The following is a 7,021-nucleotide window of genomic DNA, read 5'->3' as shown; positions in this document are numbered from 1 at the left end:
AAGGAGAAAATCCCACAAGAAGCCAAGAAGAGGAGCTTCAGATATAAGGGGACTCCCATAAGGATCACACAGGACTTAGTGGCTAACACACTAAGAGACCACAAAGCATGGAACACGATATTTAGAAAGGCAAGAGAGCTGGGTCTCCAACCAAGAATCAACTACCCGGCAAAACTGACTATATACTTCCAGAGGAAAGTATGGGCATTCAACAAAGTAGAAGATTTCCAAGCATTTGCTAAGAAAAGACCAGAACTTAGTGGAAAATTTGATATCCAAGCAAAGAAAGCAAGAGAAACATGAAAAGGTAAATATGAAAGAAAGGGAAAAGGAGATAAATCTTATCTTTTTCTTTAAGTCAAACTCTCTTCTATAAGGACTACATTTACATCAAATTATATATATTAATATGTGAGGAAAATGTTTTGTGTAACTCTCAAAAATTGTATGCATCATAAGAGTAGTTAGAAGAAACATGCATAGGGAAAGATTGGGGCATTAAGAAGATTTGGGGAAAGTGGGAGCAAAGAAAGGTAAAGGGAGGGGGGGAACCATCGATAACACTAAGATTTACTTCAAGAAATAGGGGGGGACTTAATAGAATAACCTTTCCCATATAAAGATACACATGGGAAGGGGAGGGGAAGAACTCTCATATGAGGAGAGGAAGAGAGCGTGAAGTGGAATTACTTAAACCTTACTCTCAGTGAAATCAAATCTGAGAGGGAAGAACATCTAGATCCAGTGGGATCCTGAATTCTATCTTATCCAATAGGGCAAGAAAGAAAGGAAAATTAAGGAGGGGAAGGAGGAGGGAGTATAAAAAGGGAGGGAAGGAGAGGGGGGAGGGGAAGGGAGCATAAAAAGGGAGGGGCTAGAAAGGGAAGCATCTCAAGGGAGGGGACTAGGGGGACTGACCTAAAGTAAATCACTGGTTCAAAAGGAGATAGCTAAAGAAGAAAGGTCAGAACTAGGGAAAGATATCAAAATGCCAGCGAATCCACAAATGACAATCATAACTTTGAACATGAATGGGATGAACTCACCCATAAAACGTAGACAAATAGCAGATTGGATTAGAACCCAAAACCCTACCATTTGTTGTATTCAAGAAACACATATGAGGAGGGTTGACACTCACAAGGTTAGAATTATAGGTTGGAGTAAGACCTTTTGGGCCTCAACTGATAAAAGAAGGCAGGAGTTGCAATCATGATATCTGACAAAGCCAAAGCAAAAATAGACCTGATCAAAAGGGATAGGCAAGTTAAATATATTCGGTTAAAAGGGAGTATAGACAATGAGGGAATATCACTAATCAACATGTATGCACCAAATGTCATAGCATCCAAATTTTTAATAGAGAAACTTGGAGAATTGAAGGAGGAAATACACAGTAAAACCATATTAGTGGGAGACTTGAACCAACCACTATCAAATTTAGATAAATCAAACCAAAAAATAAACAAAAAAGAGGTAAAAGAGGTGAATGAAATCTTAGAAAAATTAGAGTTAATAGACATATGGAGAAAAATAAATAGGGACAAAAAGGAATATACCTTCTTTGCAGCGCCACATGACACATTCACAAAAATAGATCATACACTAGGTCACAGAAACATGGCACTCAAATGCAGAAAAGCAGAAATAATAAATGCAGCCTTTTCAGATCACAAGGCAATAAAAATATTGTTCGGTAAGGGTACATGGAGAGCCAAATCAAAAATTAATTGGAAATTAAATAATATGATATTCCAAAATCAGTTAGTTAGAGAAGAAATCATAGAAACAATTAATAATTTTGTTGAGGAAAATGACAATGGTGAGACATCCTTTCAAACCTTATAGGATGTAGCCAAGGCAGTACTTAGAGAAAATTCACATCCCTGAGTGCATATATTAACAAATTAGGGAGGACAGAGATCAAGGAATTGGAAATGCAAATCAAAAAACTTGAGAATGAACAAATTAAAACCCCCCAGGAGAAAATCAAACTAGAGATCCTAAAAAATAAGGGAGAAATTAATACAATCGAAAATGACAGAACTATTAAGCTAATAAACAAGACTAGAAGCTGGTACTTTGAAAAAAAAACAGAAAAAAATAGACAAAGTACTGGTCAATCTAATTAAAAAAAGGAAAGAAGAAAGGCAAATTAACAGCATCAAGGATGAAAAGGGGGATCTCACCTCCAATGAAGAAGAAATTAAGGAAATCATTAAAAACTACTTTGCCCAACTATATGGCAATAAATATACCAACCTAGGTGATATGGATGAATGTTTACAAAAATATAAATTGCCTAGACTAACAGAAGAAGAAATAGATTTCTTAAATAATCCCATATCAGATAAAGAAATCCAACAGACCATCAAAGAAATTTCTAAGAAAAAATCCCCAGGGCCTGAGAGATTCACCAGTGAATTCTATCAAACATTCAAAGAACAGCTAACTCCAATACTATACAAACTGTTTGACATAATAAGCAAAGAGGGAGTTCTACCAAACTCTTTTTATGACACAAACATGGTACTAATTCCAAAGCCAGGCAGACCAAAAACAGAGAAAGAAAATTATAGACCAATCTCCCTAATGAATATAGATGCAAAAATCTTAAATAGGATGCTAGCAAAAAGTCTCCAGGAAGTGATCAGAAGGGTCATCCACCATGATCAAGTAGGATTTATACCAGGGATGCAGGGCTGGTTCAATATTAGGAAAACTATCCACATAATTGACCACATCAACAAGCAAACCAACAAGAACCACATGATTATCTCAATAGATACTAAAAGCCTTTGATAAAATACAACACCCATTCCTACTAAAAACTCTAGAAAGAAGGGTCTTTCCTACAAATAATAAACAGTATATATCTAAAACCATCAACTAATATCATCTGCAATGGGCATAAACTAAATCCATTCCCATTAAGATCAGGAGTGAAACAAGGATGCCCATTTTCACCTTTATTATTTGACATTGTACTAGAAACACTAGCAGTAGCAATTAGAGAAGAAAAAGAAATTGAAGGCATTAAAATAGGCAAGGAGGAGACCAAACTATCGCTCTTTGCAGATGACATGATGGTCTACTTAAGGAATCCTAGAGATTCAACCAAAAAGCTAATCGAAATAATCAACAATTTTAGCAAAGTAGCAGGATACAAAATAAACCCGCATAAGTCATCAGCAGTTCTATATATTTCCAACACAGCTCAGCAGCAAGAATTAGAAAGAGAAATCCCATTCAAAATCACCTCAGACAAAATAAAATACTTAGGAATCTCTCTGCTGAGACAAACACAGGAAGTATATGAACACAACTACAAAACACTTTCCACACAACTAAAACTAGACTTGAACAATTGGATGAACATTAATTGCTCATGGGTAGGACGAGCTAATATAATAAAAATGACCATCCTACCCAAACTCATCTATCTATTTAGTGCCATACCCATGGAACTTCTAAAATTTTTTTTTACTGATTTAGAAAAAACCATAACAAAGTTTATTTGGGAGAACAAAAGATCAAGGATGTCCAGGGAAATAATGAAAAAAAAAATACAAAGGAAGGGGGCCTTGCAGTCCCAGATCTCAGACTATATTATAAAGCAGTGGTCACCAAAACAATCTGGTACTGGCTAAGAGACAGAAAGGAGGATCAGTGGTATAGACTGGGGGCAAGAGACCTCAGCAAGACAGTATATGACAAACAGAAAGATCCCAGCTTTTGGGACAAAAATCCACTATTTCATAAAAACTGTTGGGAAAATTGGAGGACAGTGTGGGAAAGATTAGGTTTAGATCAACACCTCACACCCTACACCAAGATAAATTCAAAATGGGTGAATGACTTGAACATAAAGAAGGAAACTATAAGAAAATTAGGCGAACACAGAATAGATACATGTCAGACCTTTGGGAAGGGAAATACTTCAAAACCAAGCAAGACTTAGAAAGAGTTACAAAATGCAAAATAAATAATCTGGAATACATCAAATTAAAAAGTTTTTGTACAAACAAAACCAATGTAACCAAAATCAGAAGGGTAGCAACAAATTGGGAAACAATCTTCATAAAAACCTCTGACAAAAGTTTAATTACTCAGATTTACAAAGAACTAAATTAATTGTATAAAAAATCAAGCCATTCTCCAATTGATAAATGGGCAAGGGACATGAACAGGCAGATCTCAGCCAAAGAAATCAAAACTATTAATAAGCACATGAAAAAGTGCTCTACATCTCTTATAATCAGAGAGATGCAAATCAAAACAACTCTGAGGTATCACCTCACACCTAGAAGATTGGCTAACATAACAGCTATGGAAAGTAATGAATGCTGGAGGGGATGTGGCAAAGTGGGGACACTAATTCATTGCTGGTGGAGTTGTGAATTGATCCAACCCTTCTGGAGGGCAATCTGAAACTATGCCCAAAGGGTGATAAAAGACTGTTTGCCCTTTGATCCAGCTATAGCACTGCTGGGTTTGTACCCCAAAGAGATAATAAGGAAAAAGACTTGTACAAGAATATTCATAGCTGCACTCTTTGTGCTGGCCAAAAATTGGAAAATGAGGGGATGCCCCTCAATTGGGGAATGACTGACCAAATTGTGGTATATGTTGGTGATGGAATACTATTGTGCTAAAAGGAATAATAAAGTGGAGGAATTCCATGGAGACTGGAACAACCTCCAGGAAGTGATGCAGAGCGAAAGGAGCAGAACCAGGAAAACATTGTACACAGAGACTGATACATTGTGGTACAATCGAAGGTGATGGACTTCTCCATTAGTGGCAATGCAGTGTCCCTGAACAATCTGCAGGGATCTAAAAAATGCTATCTACAATCAGAGGATAAACTGTGGGAGTAAAAACACCAATGAAAAGCAACTGCTTGACTACAGGGGTGGAGGGGATATGACTGAGGAGAGACTCTAAATGAACACTCTAATGCAAATACCAACAACAGGGAAATGGGTTTGAGTCAAGAACACATGTGATAACCAGTGGAATCGTGCATCGGCTATGGGAGAGGGAAAGGTGGTGGGAGGGTGGGCAGGGAGGAAAAGAAAATTATCTTTGTTTCCAGTGAATAATGTGTGGAAATGACCAAATAAAATAATGTTTAAAAAAATAAATAAATAAAAAGGAGGCCAGCAAAAAAAAAGAAAAAATAAAGAAGAAAGGAGGAGAGATGAGAGAAGATATAGATAGATCATTCCTAAAGACAGGTTACCCTGATCATAGCATCTCCTTTCAGCTCATAGCAGAGTTGGGCCCTAATCAGTTCAAACCTGGAAGTCCCAAGACCCCAACTGGCTCTAACCTTGGTTTATCAAATTTTCTCTCAGCCCACTGACTCTCATGTCACATTTCATGAGCCAACTCTCACCCTTCCTCCTTCACTTGCCCACCCAGGGGACCACCCAGGGGACATTTGCCCTGCCTTCTTGTTCTCTACCTTAATTGCTGGCTTTTCCACTGAACCCAAGTGGGCACCAGAGTTTAGATTCTATCCTCATGATCAAAGACCTCTTAATAATTTCCTTCATACAAGTAGCAATGATGATCTCACACAAAGCAAAAATAATAACAAACCTAATTAAAAGAGATGATCAGGAAAACTTCATTTTGCTAAAAAGGAGGGGGGAAGGCACTATAGACAATGAAATAAGAACATTTTATAGATAGTTTAGATAAAGGAATAATTTCTCGAATATATAGGGAAATAAGTCGAATTCATAAAAATAAGACCCATTCTTCAATTGACATATAGGCAAGGGTAATGTTTAGTCAAGTTTCAGAAAAAGAAATTAAAGTTAGTAATATGAAAAAAAGCTCTGAATAACTATCGATTACAGAAAGGTAAGTAGAAACAACTTTTAGGTACCATCTCACACCTACCAGAAATGGAAAATGCTGGAGATGATGAGGGGGAAAATGTACACTAATAAACTGATGACAGAGTAGGGAATTTGGTTGAACCATTCTGGAGAACAAAAGGGAACTATGTCCAAAGAGCTATGAAACTATGCATATCCTTTAATTCCGTAATACATCAACTAGGTCTAAACTCTAACGAGAGGAAATAAAAAGGAAAGTAATCTATATGTTCAAAAAGTTGTTTATAGCAGCTTTTTATGGTGGCAAAGAATTAGAAACTGAGTGAACACTCATCAGAGTAATAAATGAGTTTGTTATGGGCATATGATTTTATAGAATACTGTCGTGATTTAAGAAATGATGAGAAGGTGGTTTCAGAAAAAAATTGCAAGATCTATATTAACTGATGTAAAGTGAAGTGAGAATCAGGATATCATCATGTATAATAGCAAAGTAATGATGATTAACTTTAAGTGACTAAGTTATTCTCACCAATGAAAAGATCCAAGACTACTCTAAAGAACTCATGATGAAAATATACTATTCATCTTCAGAGAGAGACCTGAAGAATTCTGAATATAAATTGAAATATAAAAGATAATTTTCTCGCTTTCTTTTCTGTTTTGTTTTGCAATATGGATAAAATGGAGATGTATTTTGCATGATTTCACATGTATAATAGATATCATATTGTCTTCTCAGTGGATCATAAAGGAGTGGGAGGGAGGGAGAGAATCTGGAAATCAAAATTTAAAAAGAAAAGAATGCTTAAAAATAAAAAAAATATTATTAAAAATAAAAGGAACATATAGGAATAGATCATATACATCATGTATATAAAATTTAAGTTGGACCCTTGAACTAGTGTGATAAGGGGCCACACAAAACTCCAAACTCCAAATTAATTGAGGCCTGAAGGTCTGAGAGGAAGGAAAGACGAACAAAGAAAGAAAACTAGAGATATATAGAATAAGAATGATAGAGAAAGACAAAAAGAGAGAGACTGACAAAGAGGAAATTATATGGGAGAGGAAAGAAATACAAAAGAACATAAAAAGAGTCATGGAAAAACACAGTATATTTAGAAGACCCTCGATATTAATTAATTTTTGTTCTTGGAGAGTCAGGT

This window comes from Monodelphis domestica, chromosome 3, assembly GCF_027887165.1.
Source record: "Monodelphis domestica isolate mMonDom1 chromosome 3, mMonDom1.pri, whole genome shotgun sequence".
NCBI lineage: Eukaryota > Metazoa > Chordata > Mammalia > Didelphimorphia > Didelphidae > Monodelphis > Monodelphis domestica.
The sequence above is the reverse complement of the archived record's forward strand: the minus strand, read 5'-3'. Positions refer to the sequence as shown.